Raw genomic sequence first — 24,142 nt, 5'->3', positions numbered from 1 at the left:
CAAGGTCTGGAAGTCAGGTCCTGTGACAGCAGCCTTAAAGGAACTGGGAATCTAAGGTTTCAGTCTTGCGAAAATAAAATGGTGGAAAGAAGGACATATGCTGACGAGACATAAATATTTCAAAGGATGTCAGAAAGAAGGAGGAAAGCAAGTTGTTCACTGTTCCCACAGAGAGAAAACAATGGATTCAAAAAGGCTTAAGATGGGCTTTAAGAAGAAATGAGGAAAGGAAATTTGCTCGCAATGCTATCCAGCAAGGAAGCAAGAATGTGGAATCCCATTCAGTGGCGTAGCGTGGGTTGTCAGCACCCGGGGCAAGGCAAGTAATTTGCGCCCCCTAACCCGTGGATTTGCGCCCCCAACCCGTGGATTTGCACCCCCTAACCCGTGGATTTGCCCTAACCCCAGATGTTGCGGCCGGCCCCCCCTGCACCCCCCACGCTACGCCACTGATCCCATTCCCTGGGGAGCACTGGTAGTATAAGGACAGCACATCTGGGCTAAGAGCACACGTTTCAATGACTCATGGGATCCTTAGAAGATTAGATCAGTTCATGGACAATAAAGCTATCAGACCCAATGGCTATATTCCAATTCCATGGGCGGAGGCAGTATGCCTATGGGACGCCAGAAAGCAGAAACTGAGCTGAACAGCAGTGTAATCAACCAGTTGCCTCCAGGAAGCCCAGCAGCAAGATTCAAAGGTTGTTTTCCTCTTCTACTGTTGTAGTAGCCACATTGTATTCAATGAATTTGTCTTTGTTCTCTTTTCAAACAGTCTAAACTAGTGGCCACCACATTGCACAGCTTCGATAGTTAACTAGTGCTTGTTTACACATCACCCCAAAAAGAGAATGTGTATGTATGTGTATTTGCATAAAATTAGTATAAAATAGAAATTCAATGCATCTTTCTATAGCATGGAAGCTGAACCAGGCACCCTGTGTGGCTCTTCAATCTGCTGTCTGCTCAGGGGCTGTTGATGGGCAAATTTAAGGCCCTCCCTGCTCTCCCTTCCTATTGCAGTTTATCTTAAAACTGAACTCAAACTACGTAAGCAGCCTTGCAAAGACAGAAGATAGAGGGCTGCCCCTTATAAGCCCTCCAAACTGAGGGCTTCCTTCTGCAAAGCTGGCCACCCAAACTCCCACATACACAAACATCCACCAGCATGGGTGCCAGGTCATCAGTGGTGATCCTAAAACTTTTTACTGGTGACCACCTGCTCCTTGATCTCAAGGATGAAGCCTCTCATCTCTTGCTCCCTGGATTTTTTTTTAACATTCCTCACACACATGGAGAAACTGCCTGCTGATATCAGTACCAACATCATTTGCTTCATGGCCTAAGATTTCTCTCTGTCCCCTGCAGATTCCAATAAAAACACTTACCAGAGAACATAATATCTGGAATGCCAAAGAAATGTTGGTTGATAAAATCAGATTGTTGCAAATGTTTCATTTTGCATTGATTATTGAGTGAATTGATTTATGAATTGTAGAGTATGACATTTAAAATTTCACTGCCCAAAGGGTGATTCTTCTTGCGCAAGCAGCTAGTGCAAGGAAAATCAAGGTGCACGCTTCTAATTGTGTGGGTGCTTATGCAAAACTTTGCATACCTGTAAGTGGAATTATGATGTTCCTGCCAATGGATCAGCATTTTTGCGCTCTTTTTCCCACTTGACTGTACCACAAGAGAAGAAGAAGAAGAAGAGTTTGGATTTGATATCCCGCTTTATACCCGAAGGAGTCTCAAAGCGGCTAACATTCTCCTTTCTCTTCCTCCCCCACAACAAACGCTCTGTGAGCTGAGTGAGGCTGAGAGACTTCAAAGAAGTGTGACTGGCCCAAGGTCACCCAGCAGCTGCATGTGGAGGAGCAGAGAATTGAACCCGGTTCACCAGATTATGAGTCCACCGCTCTGAACCACTACACCACACTGGCTCTTTATGTTATTTATTTATTTCAGAAGATTTATAAACTGCTCACGCTATAAAATATCTAAGCAATGTACAAAAAGCAAAAAATAAGTATGCAACAACACCAGAAATAATACATTTAAATGACAAAACAGTCACAGTAAATGATTGGTGGAGTATTATTATTATTATCATTATTATTATTATTATTGGTCAGGAAAGCATTGGACAAATTAAGAAGAAGTCTGAAAGAGTGCATCTGAACAAAAGATTGTCGGAGCATGGCCTCTCAGAACTTGATCAAGTTCTTTAATTCCTACTCCTGCTACCTTATTCCTTGCTGTGGCCAGTAAAGCAGAGGCTGTTACAGCGCTTAGGCATAAATAGTAAGTGTTCATCTACTGCATCATTGCTCAGGACTTCCCTTCCATCTGTCTTTTGTCCTGTTGCATTTTGGTTATACACAGTACTGTGTGATCGTGATATATTATGCAGATTAAGGATATTTGCATACATCTCCTCAGTTCTTCATAATATAATCTGTTTCTATCATTCAGGTTTTCAAATATCACAGGAACTGTCAACAGCGGAAAGGCAGATAAAAAAGGGACAGATTTGGGGGGGGATGCTTTGAGGGGTTGCAATGACAAGGACTTGCAACTTGGACATCCAAGATTCTAGAGGTGCTAATCTCTGTGCCAGATAGTACCTGGCCGTGTGCAACAAACCAACAGAGCATCTAACCTTCTAGTTACTGTATATACGACTCCAATCTGGGTGCATACCTTTGTACTGTACAAAGAATCATAGGAAGCTGCCTTATAGTGAGTGAGACCATCGGTCCATCTGTCTCAGTGCTGTTTACACTGATTGGGGGATGCCAGATATTGAACCTGTGACTTCCTGCACACAAAGCCATTTTCAGCATACATCCCTAGTGCAGCAACCCTGGGACATGATATTGAGAATGCCAGGCTTTGCTGAAATCAATGAAACACTACCAATGGACAGGACCCTCTTGTCTACAATGTCTCCTGGGGAGCACGGATTTGCAGGGCCAGCCCTCCCATGGGGCAGAGTATGGCAGCTGCCTCAGGCAGCAAATTCTGAGGGGCAAAAAAGGGCTAGAAAGGTGTGCCCTGCAGCCCTAAGCTAGCTTGCTGCACTAGCATGGCTGGCACACCAAGGGGTGACCTGAGTTAACCCACCTCAAGTGACATACTACACCCACTCCACCGGGGTGTGGTCCTAGATCTGAGGAAGAGGGGAAGCATTGGTGGCACTTCATGCCTCAGGCACCAAAGGGTTTTGGGCCGGCCCTGTGAATGTGCCATATCATTCATAAAGGCCGAGGGAGCCGGTGTACAGCTTCCGGGTCATGTGGCCAGCATGACTAAGCCGCTTCTGGCGATCCAGAGCAGCGCACGGAAACGCCGTTTACCTTCCCGCCGGAGTGGTACCTATTTATCTACTTGCACTTTGAAATGCTTTGGAACTGCTAGGTTGGCAGGAGCAGGGACAGAGCAACAGGAGCTCACCCCGTCGTGGGGATTCGAACTGCCGACCTTCTGATCGGCAAATCCTAGGCTCTGTGGTTTAACCCACAGCACCACCCGCGTCCTATCATTCATACCTTATCTCTAATCCAGTGTTCAAAATCAGCCAGGCGCCAGGCACATTTTGCACCTGGCTTTCAACCACTTAGGACCAAATAAGGATGCATGCCTGGGTGCCAGGGTGGTGCCAGATGTCTCCACCATCTATGGATCATTGGATCTGGACTGTTTTCACACACTAATGCCCCATCCTGTAGAATTCTATCAGCTCGCAAAAATATATCATTTGCCTGATAATAAATGTTGGAAATGTAAGGAGGTTGAAGGTACATTCTTTCACCTTTGGTGGACGTGCCCAAAGATTAAGGCTTTCTGGGAGATGATTTATAATGAAATGAAAAAGGTATTTAAATATACCTTCTTGAAGAAACCAGAGGCTTTTCTCTTGGGCATAGTCGGCCATTTGGTGCCAAAGAAGGATAGAACTTTTTTTATGTATGCTACAACGGCAGCAAGAATACTTATAGCAAAGCACTGGAAGACGCAAGATCTACCCACTCTGGAAGAATGGCAGATGAAGTTGATTGACTGTATGGGACTGGCAGAAATGACTGGCAGAATCCGCGACCAGGGAGAAGAGTCGGCAGAAGAAGATTGGAAGAAATTTAAGGACTATTTACAGAAACATTGCAAAATTAATGAACTTTGAAAGATGCTGGATTGAATTTATGTGGTCTCTAGCTGTTATGGCAAAAAGAATTGGTATAAATATTGTTTAAGTTACAAAATTTAAGAAGTTGATTGGAAAATAAGGTGTTAGTTAAATGGAATGTTAAGAGATTAGGATTTGCTGGATAAACAATTGGAACTAGAAAACAAGAAGGGGAGGTATGAGGAAGTCAAGGAAATATGTTATTGAAAATTGATATTCAAATTGATTTGTTTTTAATTTTTTTTCCTTCTTTTTCTTTTTTGTTTGTATAAAATTGAAAACTCTAATAAATATTTATTAAAAAAAATAGAATTCTATCAGTTATATTTTATTTGCACATTCGCACAATGAATTTCTGGAACCCAATTGCTTTTTCTGTGCAGCACGAGCAGTCACCATTCAGAAAAAGAGGTCGGAATAGGCCCATATATATATATATATATATATATATATATATATATATATATGTGTGTGTGTGTGTGTGTGTGTGTGTGTGTGTGTGGACTGTCCCTGGATCAAGTGACTTTTCTTCTTTAAGTTCTCAAAGTTCCTAACCTAGCTCAAGGTTGTCGTCTGAACAAGCCAGACACTTAACTGAGAATCCGTCACAGTCAGTCCATCCTTTGAAAAATAAGACTTGAGAGCCGTCTTACGCCAAAATGGCAACTAAGGATTCTGTTTTGGCAACTGCAACCTTGGTTTAAGGAGCCATGTGGCACCTAGATGATATACAGTGGTACCTTGGGTTACATACGCTTCAGGTTACATACGCTTCAGGTTACAGATTCCGCTAACCCAGAAATAGTACCTCAGGTTAAGAACTTTGCTTCAGGATGAGAACAGAAATTGTGTGGCGGCGGTGCGGCAGCAGCGGGAGGCCCCATTAGCTAAAGTGGTACCTCAGGTTAAGAACAGTTTCAGGTTAAGAACGGACCTCCGGAACGAATTAAGTACTTAACCCGAGGTACCACTGTATCTGAGTTTCCAACACTGTTAACCATATAGAAGTGAAAAGTGCCTGGTGAAAAGTGCCATCGCATACCCTCTGACAGGAAAGGGGTGCATGCAGCATGTGACTTTAGTGCTCAGGACTGTCCCAACACATGTTGCTGCTTGAGGCAAAGCACAAGATCCCCCTTCCACTATTCCACATACAGTAGCAGACTGGGGTCAGCAGGCTAGTTTAAGGAGGTGCATGAGAAGCTGTGCGGCACATACAGGTAAGCTCAGCAGCAACAGTTGTAGGCAGGAGGCTTCTGCTGTTTCCCCTGACATCTGCCGCCTGAGGCAACTCTGCCACTCTGCCTTATGGTAGGGCCAGACCTGCCGGTGCTTTTTGCTTTTCCCTTTCAACCCCAAAAGGGCATTCAGGACAGCTTACAAGAACAGCGCACACAGGCGCACACGCAACAATCCCTCTCATTAAAATATGAACACTATAGATTCATCAATCCAATTAAATCCATCAACAGAATACTCAACAACCTCACCCAAATAAAATAAAAGGCAGTGTGTGTGTGTCAGAGGGAGAAACAGGGCGAGAGTGACCCTACATAATTCCAGTTAATCTAAAGATCAACCAGGTAAATACCTGTAATAATGATCTCTGAATTTAGACGAGGACAGGTCTAAATTCTCTCCATCACAATTTCACATACTGATATACCACTTGCACATGCAGCTCTCTCTATATATATATATTCCACACAAAATTCTTTGAAAAAATATAATAACATTTTAGCCTGAGGCTGCCTCTTTCCCTCCCTCCTTCCCATTTTAGCTGGAAAGTGCAGAAACTGTCATATATGTGTAAAAATGTGGCTCCAAATACCTGTGATGACATGTCATCCCTTCCAGGTAAACTGTATGAGGCGGGGAAAAGATGTCTGCTCCCACAGAACACCTTTCCAGCTGTTCCAAGTGGCCTACGACCTGAAAAAACTGAGGCAAGGTGGAAGAGTCTAAAAGACAACTCTCAAACCAGATTCCAAAGCAGACCACATTCCAATCCATTTAACCAGGATCTGTGAATTTGGTGAGTTTATGTTAGAATGCAGACCTGCCCGCGCTCACCTTCCTAACTACTGTACACTTTTTTAAAAATATATTTTTTATTAAAGAGCTTCTTGGTTTACAAAAGTGTGTGCATTGTCCTTTTTTCAGGTTGTCAAGTCTTTTCTACAGCTCAGTTACGCTTGATATATGCATAGCTGTCAACTTACAGATTTGAAAATAAGGGATCAGCAACCAAAATAAGGGATTTTAGCCAAACAGCTCCTTCCCTTCCCCCCATAACAGTCAATCGAGGGAGCCTCCAAAACAAATCCAAAAGCCCCCCCTCACACGAGATCGCCGCCCACCATTGTACTCAACCAGCTCCATTCCTTTTCCCCCACCATGTGCCCCTGCTCCAGACAGACCTTTTCCCCGGCAAGGGTGAGTGGGCCGTCGATGGCGTATCCATCCGATTCCGAGCACAGGTATGTTCAACTTCTGAGCCCCTCCAAGCCAAAGGTAGAAAGCCCAGTCAGCAGCCAAACAAAGCCTCAAGCGGTGGTTCCCACAGCGCAGCAACCCGGTAAAGGGGATGCAGCAAGGAAAACCACCGTCACCTCTCCACTGCAAAGAGCTGAGCAAAGGCGAGTCCCCAGGCAATGCGGCCGATTTGATCGGCACAAGGCATGCAAGCTCCACCCCCCAGTCGTTCTTAGACTCCTTATTGGGTGAGCAATGCAGCCAAGCAACACAGTTGGAGCCTTCCTCCTCCCTGGCCAGCAGGGAGGGAGGGAGAGGAGCTGCTTCCTTTGAAACCCGGGAAATTTAAGGGACATCATCAATAAGGGACAGCACCTGGAAACGGCGCTGGGATAAGGGAGTTTCCCGCCAAATAAGGGACGGTTGACAGCTATGCATATGGTTTCTAGGTTTTGATTGTGTCAGTAGCTGCATGTATTTAACTGGCGGGTGCTTTCCTTGGGTTTATCAGGAGCGACACATTTCACATACAGCTTTATCCAATTTACCTAATTGTGTGTCCTCTAGGAAAGACGGTGCTGCCATTTCTCAAAGTGGTATTGCCATTATTTACCTGCAGAACGTTATTAATCAAGAAGGCCGAAAAGGATAGGTCCATCAATACCTTTCAGTGCCTGTGGAGCAATGGCAAGAGGAGGCTATTGCCTCCATACCCTGCTTAAAGTCTTCCAGATGCGCCTGGCTGGCCACTGTGGAAAACAGGATGCTGGATTTGATGGAGCTTTTGCCTAATCCAGCAGGGCTCTCCTTAAGTGCTGAGCAAGAATGTAGGAGGCTGAACGTCTCCAAATATCCTGGCTCCACACCGAAGCACCACTGGCTGAAGCTGATCCAAGACGTTATGACAAGAGGAGCTTCCAGCTGCAGTCCTATGCACATTTACTTGCAAGTATGCCCCCACTGAATACTCTGGGGTTTACTTTTGAGTAAACGGGATCAGATTGCAAGGATACAGTTGCAATAAACCCTAACAATTAAAAATATATATAAAGTAAGCAGATTAGCCATTACTTGGATCTAACCGAAATGAATTTAGAATCTGGATGTTAAGCAAGAATTGAGTCTTGCCATACAAGTAGTGCTTTAACATCCAGAATTTGCCAAAGGACTGTTCCTAAACCCAGACAAAGCTAGTAAAAATGTTCCATTTGCAGCAATCTTTGTACCAGAGTTTGGATTCTGTATGCGTACCTATAGCTGCATACTGGGAAGTAAACGCTCTTGATTTCAGCGAGACTTACGGTACTTCTATATGGGTATTGTCAAGGACCACAACTTATTGGCTTTAAAATGTGGCCTTTTGATTTGATTTTGAGAAATCGGATTTTTAGTTATCAGCGGCTAATCCGTGTAAAGGTCTATGGCAGGGATGAGGAACCTGTGGTCCACCACATGTTGTTGGACTATAGGACCCAACATCCATGACCATTTGCCATGCTGAGGCTAATGGGATTTGGAGTTCAGCAAAAACTGCAGAGCCACAGGTTTCTCACCTCTGGAGTCTATGGCAATAACCAATGTAGAAAGCCATGCACTGCAGTACGACTGGAGTAAAGGAGATGTGTTAAGAAGCTGAGTTAGAAAACCGCTGATTAAGGTTTGATAGCTTACCTAGATGCCTCCATGATGGGATTGTGGGGTTCAGGAAAGCACTATCCATGAACAGATCTGTGTATATGCCTGCTTCAATTATTTAATTTTCAAAAGGGCACTGTAGCAAGGCCTTCCTTCCATTACCAGCATCACATTATTTTTTCAAGTGTTCCCTACAGTCCATTTAGTGCTGCATTATGAAGTTATTACCATCAATAATTAAAAGTCCATTGTTCAAAATAAATGAACAGATGAAAATTTTGAGGTCGGATCCATGCTTCAGTGAGGACACATGTGTGAGTGTGAGTGTCTGTGTTTTACAATTCTCCCTTGCGGAGAATCTTACATATGCAATGTACATTTCACCACAGAATAAATAATGATCAAATACTCATGTCTCTAAACTGGCTGTGTGTTTGTGTGTGTCACATTAGATGCTCATTAAACAAAATTAATACATGTAGTTTTTATGACACCTTTGAGTAGGCAAAGCGATTTATATTCTCAGACAATTCATTCATTCTTGCAGCATCTCTGTGCTTTGGGCAGGTCCATTTTATTACATTTCTTCAATGCAAAGACAGAGAATCCCACAAAGAAATGCTGGAATTAGATCCTAAGCCTCCAAGTATGTAATACTTTCTTTTCCTCCTTATTTCTCTCCTTCTGCCATGTATTTCCCCCTTTTAGAAATAGCAGGCATATGATACCCCAAATGTTCTTCCCTTGTCCTCACCTGCATAGGAACAGATGACCCCTGTTGGTTCAGACCAAAGGCTCGTCTAGTTCAGCATCCGTTCTCGCAGTGGCCAACCAGATGCCACTTGGAAACCCACAAGCAAGACATGAGCACAACAGCGCTCTCCCCACCTGTGATTCCTCGCATACTGCCTCTGCATACCTAATGCACTAATTAGAAGTAGCACAGTGCTCACAGCTTCCTATCACGTAAGTTCACCTCATGTCGCCCCCACCGTTATCGCCTATTAGTGGACACATTCTTGCTTAGCCAAGGGATTTTGTGATCTGCCTTGCATCCGTGCCTCGAAGACTCATCTGCAGCAAGGGCAAGTGAAGGGGCTGGTTGGATGAGAAAAGGAACTCTTGCAAAATGGGAGGGGTTTTCTACCTTCCACCTTCTCCTCTTCCCTCTTGCCCAGGGACAGCACACCCAGAAGCAGGCAGTTGCATACCTTGGGGTACACAAGGCAGCCAATGTTAGAAACTCAGATCTATAAGATAGGCGCCACATGGCTCCATAAACCAAGGTTGCAGTTGCTAAAACAGAATGTCTAGTTGCCATTTTGGGGCAAGACGGCTCTCAAGTCTTATTTTTCAAATGATGGACTGACTGTGATGGATTCTCAGTTAAATGTCTGGCTCGTTCAGACGACAACCTTGAGCTAGGTTAAGAACTTTGAGAACTTACAAGAAGAACCATCACTTGATCCAGGGACAGTCCACATATATATTGGCCTATTCCCACCTCTTTTTCTGAATGGTGTCTGCTCTTGCTCATGCTGCACAGAAAAAGCAACTGGGTTCCAGAAAATCATCACATAAAATAGATAAAATTCTAGAGGATGGGGCATTAGTGTGTGAAAACAGTCCAGATCCAACGATCCCCAGATGGTGGAGATGGCACGCGCCATCCTGGAACCCAGGCATCTTCATTTGGTCGCAAGTGGTTGAAAGCCAGGAGCAAAATGTGCCTGGCGCCTGGCTAATTTCAAACACTGCAAGGCACAGGAGTGACAGTGTGTACTAAAACCTAGTACACTTGCTTCTGTGCTCCGAATGCATGTGCTGCGTTTAGACTGAATGGGGACACACATACCCCAAATCTCAATTATCAGGGTCTTGGTGCCTTCAGGATGGGTGTTTACAGGGATGATTTATGCCCAGCTCTATTTTGTGTGGTACAAGCACCCTGCAAACTCAAGCTTGTTGTCCTTGAACTGGAGAGGAGGAGAGCGAGTGAAGCTTGGACCTTCTGCCAATCCCACTGAGCTTAGACTCTCTCCCCTAATTGCCTGGGCATGTCTAGGAAGCGAACCCAGGACCTTTCACACCCCAAATGCCAACGATTCCCCTAAACTAGGGGAACCTGTGGCCCTGCAGGTGCAATTGGGCTACAGTCCCTGTCATTCCTGGCAACTGGCAATGTCGGCTAGGGCTGTGGAGTTGGGAAGCCCAACAACTGGAAGGCTATCCCTAATCTAGTGGAATTATTTTCATGTTGGGTGGGAGATGTCCTGGGCTCTCTTCCTAAGCAAACCCATGCAAATTGGCTTGGGGAAGCAGAATGAGGGCCATAGCTCTGTGGGATTGGCCATGAGTCCTTGTTTTACATGCAGAATGTCCCAGATTCATTCCCTCATGTCTTCAGTTAAAAGGATCTCAAATGATACAAAAGACCTGTTCTTAATAATCCTGGAGCGTTACTGCCATTCAGAGTAGACAGTGCTGGGTTTGGTGGAAAAAATAGTCTCACCTGTGCAAGAGAAAGGGAGGCATTGGGCCTCCATTTGCAAAAGTGGATGCAGCTACTGGTGTCCAGGAAGGGATGTAAAGGGGTGTTTAATCAGGAACACTTGAGAGGTGGGGATGAGCCTTAACTTCCACTCCAGGCACAGACTGCTCATCTAACGAAAGTACGGATCCAACACCACTGTTATCACCAACTGTAGCCTGTTGCTATTGCTGTCACCATAACTGAAAATAATCTTAAAATGCTGACACATGTAAGGCAGCCTTCCAAGGGTAACTGATACTGGGAGATCATGTCTTGAAATAATTGTGGTCATCTCATCAGAAAACTCCATTCATGGTCACTCAAACATGCAAATTATACTGGGAATTTTTAAGGAAAAGAAATGAAATATTGCCGGATACCACAATCCCATTTTTATAAGTCTGCATTAAGAAGTATCTAGTGTTACAGAACTGCAAAGCAGAGAAGCAACAATAAAAAGAAAAGATTATTTATAGGCTTCTGCATGAGCAGTGGTACATAACTTGAACCCAGATTCTAAATCATAGTATGCCTTTCCCATGGAATCCCCTACCAACCCCTTCTCCTGTAGGCTATATACAGAGCAAGAATCCCCTAATAATTCTTTCTGATAACCAGGAGCCACTCTCCTGCAGAAAGGTTAGAAAGAGCAGAAAGGTTAGAAAGAGCAGAGGTAGGGGAGAAAAGAAACCTAGTTACAGCACATGGAGAGGCATTTTCTAAGAATCACATCTGTTTCTCTTGCTTGATCGAGGGCTCTGCATCTGACTACACTAAAGCCCCCTGCCTGCTCCATTGTACAAAGAATTGTTTGTGCAACTTTCTTCTGTCCATGATATTCCATAACTGCTGTGCTTTGACTTCAGCAGTCATTGGTCAAGTGTATCTTCTACTATCAGCGTCTCCATGGAGGAGCCATATCTCAGTGGTGCAACACACATGCTGCATGCAAATCTGGTATCTCAAGTCAAAAGAATCAGGTAGGAGAAGATCAGCAAAAACTCTTTCCGAGACCGTCTGAAGAGTTGCTGTGGGACATTCCTGGGCTAGATGGGCTGATAGTCTGACCTAGTCTTAGGCAGAAGAATGTGTTCTCAATGGTTCTTCAAAGGTTTATATATATATTTTGCATTCTCTATAGATAGAAAACAATATGACTGGGTTGGATCAAGGCTTAGCAATCAAAAGAACTGAATTAGGTCACTGTCTTGGTCTCACTTATTTCAGTGAGTCTACTCTAAATAACCTGGATCCAACCTATAATACTTACTAGTGTTGTTGAGCCCCTGCATTCTATGGAAGACGGCAAGTGAGAAGTGTGAGAGGACACCTCCCACTGCCTCAACATCCCTATGCTTGCCAGACTGGGCTTCTTGTATGTCCTACAGGAGAGGAAGAGCCATGTGAAACCCTGCATTTCTGCAAAACACCAGTGAGCAGGTATATAAGAAGTCCATGTTAGGAACTGAATATGCCTTATCCCTTACCTTTAGGCTCCTATCTTTGTTGGCCAGGCAATGGTCCCACATAAGGTCCCACAACAGTTTACAGTTCTTAGGGACCGATTGTGAGGTTCCTTCTGAAAGGCTCTTCAACAACCCATGCAGAAAAAGGTCTGTCTATCAAAAACCACAGACTCGCCACTATCCATGAGATTGAGAATTCTAAGGAACCGTCAGCAAAGACTGGTGAAGTCCAGTTTTCCTTGGCAAAAGTCAAGCTGACTCTCCTTCAGCATGTTTCCTCATGTCTTTTGCATTGGCCAAGATGCTCAATGGATGTCTCTTTCATGGGAGGCCATAGAGGGAATGCATGAAATGTGGCAGCTATTTGGGAAAGGCGACTCATCTCATCCTTCTCTATTCCTAGAGTGGGGGAGAGGGCATGCTGACTTAAGATCTGTACGTGTAAAGGGAAGGGGAAAGCCATTTGGAACAGAGGCAGAGAAAGGGCAAGTTGAAGGTGAAAGCCGACTGGGGGTGGGGGTGGTAGTGCTGTGTCCCGCTCTCTCTGGGGGCTAGATGTGAGGCAGCAGATCTGTTGCCTCGTTACTAGGAGTGTTTAATAAGCTGCTTGCCTCCATCTATGCTCTGCTTGTATATTTGTAAATAACCCAAATACTACAAAACAGCCTAAGTTTCCAGTGATTTCTCCTTCCAAAGGAAACCAAAATCCGGACAGCATTTACCCCCACAATATCTCAGTGACTCAGACAAGTTGGGAGCGCTTCACTTTTCTGGCCTATCACTTGCACCAACTTGGTGTATATATACTGTATTGGCCTGAATATAAGCCTCACTTTTTTCCAAATTCTGACCATGAAAAGTTTAAGTGCAGCTTAAATTTGCGACCTTACAAAAATTGGCTTTTACAATATCGCTGCTGAAACAGACATATGGTAAAAGGGAACGGGTGTGAGTACCTGCGGAATTTAAGGGAGAGGTTTATATTTGGGTCTTATCTCCCCCCCCCCCACCGCGAATTTTAAAGGTGCAGCTTATATTCGGGTGCGGTTTATATTTGGGCCAATACGGTATGTATGTTATACTAAAATAGGACCCCAACATGAGCAGGAAAAACAGATCTCACTTTTAGGGAAGAACGTCATGAAAATATGTCCCATAGTCTTAAAAACAATAGTAGCTGAAGACTTCGGGAGGTATCTAGCAATAACTCCTGTAGCAGTTGGCTATTCAACCACTTCAAGAACAAAACCACAAGCAAAGCATTTCTAACAGCTCAATCTTAAAAACAATTGCCCTTATCAAAGGAAATCCATATACAGAGGCAACTTTCTGACCCATGTTTTCCCATCTGCATTGTATTGGCCATCCAGGCCCCCCGACCTTTGGTTAAAGAAATGCACATCTCCTGTCCTAGGCCACTAGTTGTTTTCATGCATTATAAGTTGCCTATGATGAGAACCATAAGAATCTAGAACCTTGCTCTCTTACTTTGACAGGGAGCCCCACTGAGTTCAATGCACCTGGCTTTCAAACAAGCAGCTTAAAAATCACACTTTGACCCTTATAACGTGCTGGGTGCTATTCTGGATTTCTCCCCCACAAATTCCATATGTCACCAGGGTGCCCATCTGCTCCCAAATGGGTATCAAAGCTGAAAAAACAATGAAAAGAAGGAGAACAAATTCTCTCCGCTCCTACATGGAAAAAATGCACCAGTTGCTCATGAGCAACCAGCAACTCCTCTTTGAGGGCAATGTGGGGAGGGAGATTCTCATTGGGAGAGATACTGAGTTTGTGTATTTTAAAACTAATTTGGGCTAGACATATTTGGACAGGTCCAGACACATACATGAGTATTAAGATGGCAAATGGGGTGAAAGCTGTAGCTCAGAGCACGAGCCAGTATAAATTAAATTGAAGCCAAATCAGGGAAGGAAATAGACCTGGCACACACGTACCCTGGAATTTGTACTGGTCCCCTGAGACACATTTTGTGCATGCACAGCTGTCCTTAAAATCAATATAGCCACTGTAGAAGTAGTTATAACGTGCACATACACATCCTAAAGCAGCAATTCTGAAATGGTGTGCAGGGTTGAGCCTTGAGAGAAATGCCAGTATGCTGCAAGAAAGAAAGAAATTAAATCAAGGCTCCTGGGAACTCAGAACACCTTGGCTGCTCGCTGTGTCTTCTGGGTGAGTCACTGGCCTGGCCTGCCCTCCTTCAGAATCAACCTCAGCTAGGGCTGAGTAAATCTGCCACATCTTCATTGGGTATGATGGGACCATTTGGTCACTACCAAGAAGAGGCCCTTTTCTGTAGCAGCACCCTGACTTTGTGCCCAAGACAGACCTACCTCACACCTTTCTTACTATCTGTTAGGAACCAGGATAAGACCTTGTCGTTTACCTGGGCTTTGGTTGGTTGATTTTGGTAGCTTACAGCAGAATCCCCTCCTTCTCTATTCAAAAGCAAATCCTATTGAGTTCAACAAGGCTTTACTTCCAGATATGTGGGTACAGAACTGCATCCTTAATTTACTGCGGTGTTTGACTTTAGTCTCAGTCATGCTGCATGCTCAGTCTGGACTGCAGACACGACCTATTGGTTTCTGAAGTTTGTAAATTTGTGGTGGTGTTTTTATTTGTTGCTATGCTCTCTTGTTTGTTGCCGTTTTCGTTTATGATGTTTTTTAATGAAACTTTGCTAGGTAGCCTTGAATACCATTATGGCAGAAAAAGTGGCATACAATTCTTTCAAAATGAATGAATGCATATTATTGTCCAATATAATTATTCTTCCTCAGAGAAATTATTCTTTACCAGGGCTGAATGTACTCCTTAATCAATCAATAAATCCCTATTAAAGGCAACCTTTGAAAAAGCATCTATATATTATGCAGTTTGAGCAAATGAGTATAATTTATTTTTACTTTGCATAGAGTTTTCTGAAATTATTACTGTTTTCGTTTCGGTCCAGTGCTCACAGGGCAGAGACAAGGATCTATGGAGAGCATTGAGTTTTATCAGGAAAATTATTCAGCCCTCCCTCTGTCTTCTGAGATTTTAGCAGGCTTTGCCCACAACATCTTGATACCCCTTGGGGCTATAAACTTCTAAAATAAAACGAAACGAAAACAAAACCCTAAGGATGTGAAAGCTGACACTGTCATTAAGCTAGATTCTGAACACAGTCTCCCATTCTACACTTTTGCTGTGATTCTTGAGAACTGTGGCATGTGCATGCACACAGTCCACAATATACTTTTATGCACATATGATGTTGCCCAAACTGTCTCCTGTTCCTTGTAGACAACCTTTGAAACCCTTGGTAACGGTTGCTCTTTATTCCTGGATACTGGGCTAGACAGAGTGTTGCTTAAGCTGCTATGGCACTGTTGTGTATTCTTAGCACTTTTCTTTATTTTGTATGTGGACCACTAAATTCTTTAGATGAGAAGAATGCTGTGAATGAGCACCTGCATCCTCCACCCATTCCTGTCCTGGTCCAGGACAGATTTTTTGCTAAAGGGCCACTGAGGCAGCAACAGGTGATGGCTGGTCTACATACCAATTGCTTTACAGATAATCTCCTCTCTAAACGAGTTTCCCTTGGCTTCCTTAAAATCATAACCATGAGACATGCCAGACTGGATTATCAAACTGAGTTTCTTGACCCTGGCACTGGTATCATGTAAGGGTTAGACCAGTAGTTCCCAATTAGGGGTCCGCGGAAAGCACCCAGGGGGTCCACAGCCCATCGCTTGCCCTCCCCCCAACTATTTTTTTGTCATTTTTGCATGATAATATCCCACATTTTATGGTTTGTGTTGTTGTTTTTATATAGTATACCTAAACCCTTTGCTTTTTAGGGGCTACCCCACATTTTGTTCAAAAAGTTGCTTTGAAGAGGTAACTACCATAGAGTTATCACCATTTTCAAAAGTAAGGGGTCCCTGGCTTGGCTTTTGAAAAATACGGGGTCCTCAGTAATTAGCTAATTGGGAACCACTGGGTTAGAGAAAGGTACTAGAATCCCACAGGAAACAAATGTAAGATAACATGCCCTTATGAAAGCCTCATCTTAGCACAGATTCTAAAGCATATTATCTCCACTGTCAGAGAAAATGTACTTCTGAATATAAGTTGTCTTAGGAAAGCAAACAACATCCTGCAGGATTCATCTCACCCGGGATACAGTCTGTTTGCACTACTGCCGTCTGGCAGGAGATATAGAAACATCAAGTCAAGGACAAATAGACTGAAAAACAGTTTCTACCCGAGAGCTGTGGCCCTTTTGAATGCTGTAACTCGATAGTGTGACTTGGGAGATTGATGGGTGGGGGTGTGGGCGTGGCTGGAATGTGGTTTGTGGGTTGTTGTTGTTGTTTTGCTTTTGTTGTTTTTAAGGGATGGCATCCAATTTCGTTGCACTTGTGCAATGTTGCACGTGTGTAATGACAATAAAGAATCTATCTATCTATCTATCTATCTATCTATCTAAGTTGCTGGAAACTGCAGAAGGTGAGAGCGCTATTGTGGTCACATCCTGCTTACAGGCTTCCCGTGGGCCACTGTGAGAGCAGGATGCTGGACTAGGTTGACCACTGGTCTGATGTTCTCTTGCGTTCTTATTCTTGATCTGGGCAGCCTTGTTATCCCCTGAGATACAAAACAAACAAAAACTTTCAGTGTACTACATATTAATGTTTAGCTAAGTAGCCACTATACTCGGGAAGTTCTTACCAATGCACCAAGTTGCAAAAAATATATGTATGTGTCAGAGTGAGTGTGAGAGAGACTTAGCCCTTATTTCATTACTGAGGGGTATTTGCCTAAACACCTTTAAGTGGGACATATTTTTTACTTTAAGAACTGGGTTGGGATCATCATGCTGCACCATTGGGTGCAGATTAGGCTAGTTTCCTATGCCTTCTAAACCAAGAGAAGGAAGAACTGGCTAGCAAGGAGGCTGATAATCAAAGCAGAAGACAACATGACAGAACCCCAGTTAAATGGGTGAATCAACATAAAGCTCAGGTTGTAGCAGTAAGGTGGAAAACAAGTACCGAAGGAGGCATTTATTCCAACGCTAATGAATAAGGCTCAATGTTTCAGCAGATAAAATGAACCAGGACTGTGGAAATGGCTTTGGAATAGTAACAGCAAGAGGACAATCACTGACATGTGATATGGTTTGAATGGGAGGGGGGGAGAATGGAACTGGTCAATGTTAATCTCTTTGATTATATTAAAGCTAGTATTTTAAAGACAGTTTACTTTCTATCTTGACACTAAAACACCCGAACCCCATCAGACCACCCAAGACCACTGTCATAATCCCTACCATCATCTGAATGCCAATTTATGTTCATGGCTATTTGGACATAAGAAAAAAACCTTCATGATTCAGATTAGCTAGTGGCCTCAACATTTGTCTTGTTTTATCACGTTTTTGTATTAAGCAACTTATTTTCTAATGCTAGAGTAAGCTGAAACTGTATGTTTCGAAGGCATCTGTTCAAAATTGCTTTCTGCTCGTGTCACAATGAGTTTGGGATCATGTGGCTTATCCTACATCAGTGGGGTCTTGCCTTGAGGCAGGACTTAATGATGACCCTGTCTTTGGTAGTTCTATGGTTCAGAAACGCCATTTATCACAGTGTCATTAACCTCACTCCTTAGCTTGCAAAACTCCTCTGAGCAAACCACTGGATACGTTTATTCCAGTGTGTTCAATATATTTCAATGGTCAGGGAGTGTAACAGGAAGGTAATCAATAATGAATGGAAATTGCATGACTGGCATGGATTGTGTACTGTTAAAATGAGCCTGGTTAATTAATGGATGATTGAAACTTTAAAGTAACTGGGGAAAACCAATATATATTAGTACCATGTTATAGAAAACAATATATTAAAACCAATCAGATCATGGGGATAGAAAGTTGGCCAATTCCACAAAACATAGCTTCTCTAGGTGCTTTTGGGCACACTATGGAGGAGTTACACATGTCTCACTGAAAGCATCATTTTCCTCTAAATTGGAATGAAAGCAGAACACGTTTGTAAGCCAAATTCTTAGCTACACCAAATCACACTACCTACTTCCAAGCAACTGAAATCCAGTTCTATTTACAATGATGATTAACCATTGACAAAGCTGCCTAAGAGGAACCAATTTATCATCATTTCCAATCAGAAATAGATTCTTTCTGAAAGAAAAAAAATTAGTCAAACACAAGCGAGTGGATTTCATCTGGCAGTAACTGGAAGAAACTTACCAGTTGACGTTACCAGTTATTTCAGCGGGGAGATTCTTACTGACTAAATATATCCATATATTATATCATTCAATGTGGAAATCCAACTCTAAGGAACTGGCTTAAAAGAATGGGTTTTAAAGTCTGAGGGCAGACCAAACAAGGATTTCATTATCATGTGAGGTTTGGGTTAACCCCACACAGTCAAACATCAACATGTAAGAGAATGTCAGCATCCTGCAAACACGTGCTACTAACCATCTCCTTGACATGTTAACCCTTTGGAGAGCATTGGAAATACTAAGTCCTTGAAATAAATTTGCCACTCCCTGAAGCATGCTGCAGTAACACAAAATGATAGTGTAAACCTGTAGTGATATCTAGTTACAAAAGATTGGGCCACTGGCTACACATTCCACCCTAAAACCTATTCAATATGAACTGCAAATAACTTTTCAAATAATTAGAAAACTAATAAACTATGTTTACATTGTCTAGAGGGATCAAACACCAGTCTGGTCCACCAAGCAGAATGGACCAACATAGGGCTAAGATACCATTTTAAAGGTTTAGGATGAAAGAGGAAATCATCTGGCTAGCACCACATGACAGCTGTTGACTTCCAGCTGGACAGATCAGATGCCCATATGTCTGTTTGTCAAGAAGTATACTGGTGATGGCTCTTCACTATGACAATGATGAAGGGTCATTATATCTCTGGGGCTATAACAAGGTGCTGAATGCATCTACTCTACGACAGAAACAGTTCATTTTTCTAGATGCTTAACGCACTCCAATGAGCATTTCTCAATGTGATAGGACCACGGAGGCTATTCTGTGTGGCAGTTAACTCCACGCAGCAAACCAGGTGATGCTGGTTGCTCACTACATAATTCAGCCCTGACCAGGGCTGAAATTGTGCTGCCGCTGCAATTTCCTGGGGCAGCAGCTTGCAGCGACACGGAGAGAAACTATACAGTGGGGCCTGAGCCACACGGCAAACCAGTACACACAGCACAGCTCACCATACAAAGTCACTGATACCCGGAGGCATCTTCAAGAGGCCCCTACAAGGCATATTGCACATCTATAACAAAGGTATCTGTAATTTCCATTTATTATTAATACTTTATATGGAATCTTAGCTTTGCACTGTGATTTCATATCTCACTGGCCCTTACAGTAATTTTGCAAAATGGGTTATTGAATCATTTCCATTTTGCAGATGGAGTCTTGAGGCAGAGAGAGAGAGTGAGTTACTTGCTCCAGAAGGGCACCCAATGGGCCCATGGCTTTTGAAACCGTTTTTCAAGTCCTCCCCTTTCATCTCTACTGGGCTTACTGGGCTTCATTATGTTTCTTCTGTGATGTAATCATGCAACCGTCTTTTACAAGGGGGGGGGGGGAGATTCCTATGGACATGCGGGTGTTTCCTTTTGCTACCTCCACGCTAGAATCAAACAGCCTTGAAATTCTTTCATTTGATAAAGACACTGGGATCGTTTTGAGGATGCTTTTCAAAAGCAACTGCACGCAACCACGTTACTAAATAAATAAATAAATAAATAAAGCCTGGCTTTCTTAAGGGGAATTGCTTCTCTTCCCTAGCCTAGATGATTGGCGTGAGGTCCTAATGGATAGGCCCAAGCGACACAGCCCATTAAAGACAACGCACAGCCCATTAAAGACAAAAACAAAAAACAAACTATAACCCCCCGCAAGAAAACCTGTCCTGTAAAAAAATCTGCGCGCTTTGTAACGAAGATCTCTTCCCATTCCCGTCGGAGTCCAGGGAGCTGTCCGTTTCAGCACCACGTTCCTAAACCGCTCTCCCCTTTAGTCCAACGCCGCAGAAAGACAGAGCGGGTGGGGGTGGGGGGAGAGGAATAAAAACCTCAAGCAAAAGCGGATACCGAAGGAGGTGATCAATTTATGGGGGCCGGGAGAAGATCTCAAAAATAAAACACCCTAAATAACATTCCTTTTCTTCCACCGCTTCTCGATTTAACCCTTTCCCTGTACAAGCATTTTCCCCCCCTCTCCAATGACGGGGAGACGCCGGCGACAGCCGAGAGCGAAAGCTAATCACCTCCCCCCCCCCACAACCCCATTCAAAAGGAAAGTCTTTTGGGGAAGCCGCTGTAACTCCTCCCTCTCCGCCTCCCATCCCCACACCCGGTAAGGTGTCTCCGATGGAGCTCAGGACGCCAGGGTCATGAGTTCGCACGGCGGAGGAGAACGCTGCAGTGTGACAAGAGGCAAGCAGCGCTTCCCTAGGAGTCGGCGCGCAAGAGACGAGAGCGCGAAGCGGCCACATCTCCAGGCCGTCCACCCCCAACCCCCGCGCCCCACACCTCCCTATCCCACCTAAGAAAGCCAGATACATCCGTACCCATCACACTGGGCTCTTGCAAAACGCTCAGCAGATGTAGATGGGGAAGGCAGGCGGGCGATCTCTGACTCCTGCAGTCTCTGCCCCCATCCAGAAGGGCTGCGCCGCCTGCGTTCCTTCTCAGCACCCCCCTGCCCAGCCCTTTGCAACACAATAAAACAAAACCGATGTACCTTTGATCTCCAGCAACGTGGATCCTCTCTCTCCCCCACCGGCCTTTCCAACTTCCTCTAGTCCTCCACGCCCCCTATGTCCTCCCCACATCGGCTGAGTGGACACAAGAGGCACAGCGAGGCGGCGGCGGCGGCGGGGGGTAAGGGTGGGGGAAGAGAGAGCGCCTCCCCCACCCCGGCTCCAGCCAAGGAGATTTCCAAATAAGACAACCCCCTGCTCCTCCTCCTCCTCCAAACTCAGGATAAAACTTGCCGTCCTTTCACTTCGTCCACTGGGAATGCGTTTGGGGGGGGGGAGGGAGGGGAGGTAGAGAAGTGTGGGGGTGTATAATGACAGCTCTAAGTTAGTCCCCTAATGGGAGGAAGCCTCGTTCTCTGTTCCTCTCCCCCAGCCCTGGGACGAAGAAGAAAAAAAGATCGGGGGGAAGAGATCGAGACTGGGAGCATGGGGGAGGGAGGGAGGGGTGAAGGAGGCTCTAGACCCGGAGTTTTGCGGAGGATCTGGGAGGGAGGGAGGGCTTTGGGGTTATTTGTTTTTCAATCTGGGGCTGAAATGAGCCCCGTGTGAAGGCCAATACAGACTAGAGGGCCCGGATTCAAGGGTGAGGGAGCCTTGCCAAGAAAAAGGTGGCCTGCTAAAGGATAGGAAAGGAGATTGGAACGGGGTGGGGGGGAATGCACCAGTTCCACCAGCCCCCTCACCGCCGCCACCTTCACCTCTCTCTCTCTCTCTCTCTCTGCTTCCCGCCCCAGATCCTGGCCTGCCTTGCCTTGCCTGCAGCAGCGGAAAGTCGGCGCCGCGCTCCTTCTCCCAATGCAGAAAAAAAAAGACGCTCGAGAGGTTGCTGCTGGGCTATGGGGGAGGCGGGGGGAGGCAAGGATCGGCTTCCCTCGGCTGGGGAAAGGTAGGAGTTGGCCAGCAGCCCTGCAGAGGAGAGCGCAGGGCGAGGGGGGCGCAGCAGACCCTCCACCCAGCCTCCAAGTACCCAGGAGGAGCCCGTTCTTTGGAGGGCTTCCCAAGTGGGGAGCAAGAGCAGCACCGCTTTGAAATCCGGGGTGGGGGAGCAAGAAAACGGGGGAAAGCCTGCTATACGGCGCGGGGAGGGGGTGATGGGAAAGGAATAGCACTAGGAAGCATTCCCCCACCCCCGCGATCTGGGGAACTGCTTGAAAAGGCTGGGGGGTGGGGGGGAGAGAGAACGATCTCCCACTGTTGGACTTGGGGTCATCAAGGCTCGGGCCCATGAGCCCCCTTCCCCACACTTCTTCCCCCAAGAGTGGGGAGGTGGGAAAGTGTGTGCGTCTGTTTAGGCGGGGTTGGAAGAGAAGCACCGGCCCCTGCTCCGGGGAAATCGCTCTGCGGCAAAGCCCCTGCCTGGAAGTGGAGGGCGGTGGGGTGGGGTGGGGTGGGGGGAATGAAGGAAGGAGGGAGAAAAGAGGCAGGTTCAGGGTTTTTATTTTTGGCTTTTTTTAAATTCAAATCCCAACCAAGGGGAGGAAGATCTGTTGGGGGGTGGGATTCCCGCGGGTCCCCGTCCCCCCACCGCCCACCCCCCGGTCCCTGCGATCACGCTGGAGTGCCCCCCCGGGCTGGCGGTGCAACTTACTGTGGCTTCGGCGCTAGCGCGACTCCTGCAAGGCGTTGCTGGACTGCAGAGGTGGGGAGGCTGCAGGAGAAACTGCGGTTGTCGCCATCTTGGTGCGCTGCCTCCCCTGCCTTCCCCCCAGTGCAGCGCGCCGTTCCCTTGCATAATTGATGACTCTCAGCAGAACGCTTAGGGAGCGTGGCAAAACTCCGCGCCCCCGCCTGCCCGCCTCCCACGCAGCCCCGCTCCCTAAGCCAGGGTCCCTAACCCAGGGGCCGGGCCGCAGCCCCCAAGCAAAGTTGGCGGGAAGAAAAGTTGGGAGACCTCCGGAAGGAGGCAAGGGTCTCTCTCTCTCTCTCTCTCTCTCTCTCTCTCTCTTTCCGTCTCTTATCTCTCTCTCTCTCTCTCTCTCTCTCTCTCTCTCTCTCTACCTCCCCCCCCCCCCCCGCGAGAAGAGAAACTCACTTCGGAGAAGTTCTTGGGAGTTAGAGCAGCAGGCCCGACGGCACCGGCGATGGGCGCAGCGGCAGGGGAAGCCGAGCTGCACGCTGGTGGGGGGGGGGGCAGGTGGGCCGGATCTCCCCCCCCTTCGCCCATGTCGGGCCAAATTGGGCAGAATGGAGAGAGGCTCGGGCAAGCCCCACCATGTGCCGGGGGGGGGGGTGGCGGTGAGTTCCGCTTGCTAAGCAGGCCAGCTATTACCGAAGGAGCTGGGGGTGGGGGCGCCCACATGTGCAGCGGAGGGAGGACTTGCCATCTCTGCCCGGTGCTAAGTACACTTGGGGCAGTGTCTGGGGATTCGTAGGTATATATGCTGGGCACAAATTCAAGAGTGCTGATGGGGGAAGCTGTTGATAAAGTCTGCTGTGGTTTTGTTTTTGTTTTAAAAAAACACACTCTTCCATCACAATTTGTCCACCTGGTTTGGAACGCTCGGCACACACAATGCTTCATATATCAGGAAAGGCTTGGGGTGCTGAAGTCATATCGGAGAGGAACAAGGGACAGCACCTATTGCCTCTCAGATGAACAAAATGCTGGAGGAGCCAACACTTCCCTTTCCACCTATATATATATATATATATATATATATATATATATAATGTTAATTATTTCATTAAGAAGGTTACAGAGAGTTAAAGTAAAAAGAGAGAGAAAAAGAATACATAAAAAAACATTTTAAAAGGCAGAGGAATACAAAAATAACAATATGGCCATAAAATATAATTAAGATTAAAGAAATATATAACATTTATGTATGTAAAAGGATGAACTTATGGTTTCCCTCAAATATACATTGATTCGTGCGGGACACGCTTTTTAGGATTGACTCCAGTGTGAATGACCAAAAGAGATCTCCGATGCAAGCAGGTGGGTCACTTGGTCTGAACACTGAAATTTATCAAAGTGATTATGACATAGCAAAAGAAG

General features: G+C 45.5%; 1 protein-coding gene across 4 annotated transcripts in view; it reads right to left on the bottom strand.

Annotated features, from left to right (window-relative positions):
• Positions 1 to 22,865, bottom strand: part of SCN8A (sodium voltage-gated channel alpha subunit 8) — a 109,350-nt gene extending 86,485 nt beyond the window's left edge. For 2 of the 4 annotated variants that reach the window (XM_083598523.1, XM_083598521.1), the window contains exon 1: positions 22,733 to 22,864. The gene's annotated coding sequence lies outside the window, so the exon portion shown is untranslated. Of the gene's footprint in view, positions 1 to 21,125; positions 21,275 to 22,732 lie in introns of those variants that run through there. The other 2 variants (XM_083598524.1, XM_083598522.1) reach the window with 2 other exon arrangements.
• Positions 22,866 to 24,142: the final 1,277 nt, after the last annotated feature.

Source organism: Podarcis filfolensis (assembly GCF_964270895.1).
Source record: "Podarcis filfolensis genome assembly, chromosome: 2".
NCBI lineage: Eukaryota > Metazoa > Chordata > Lepidosauria > Squamata > Lacertidae > Podarcis > Podarcis filfolensis.
This window is presented reverse-complemented; position numbering and strand designations above follow the sequence as displayed.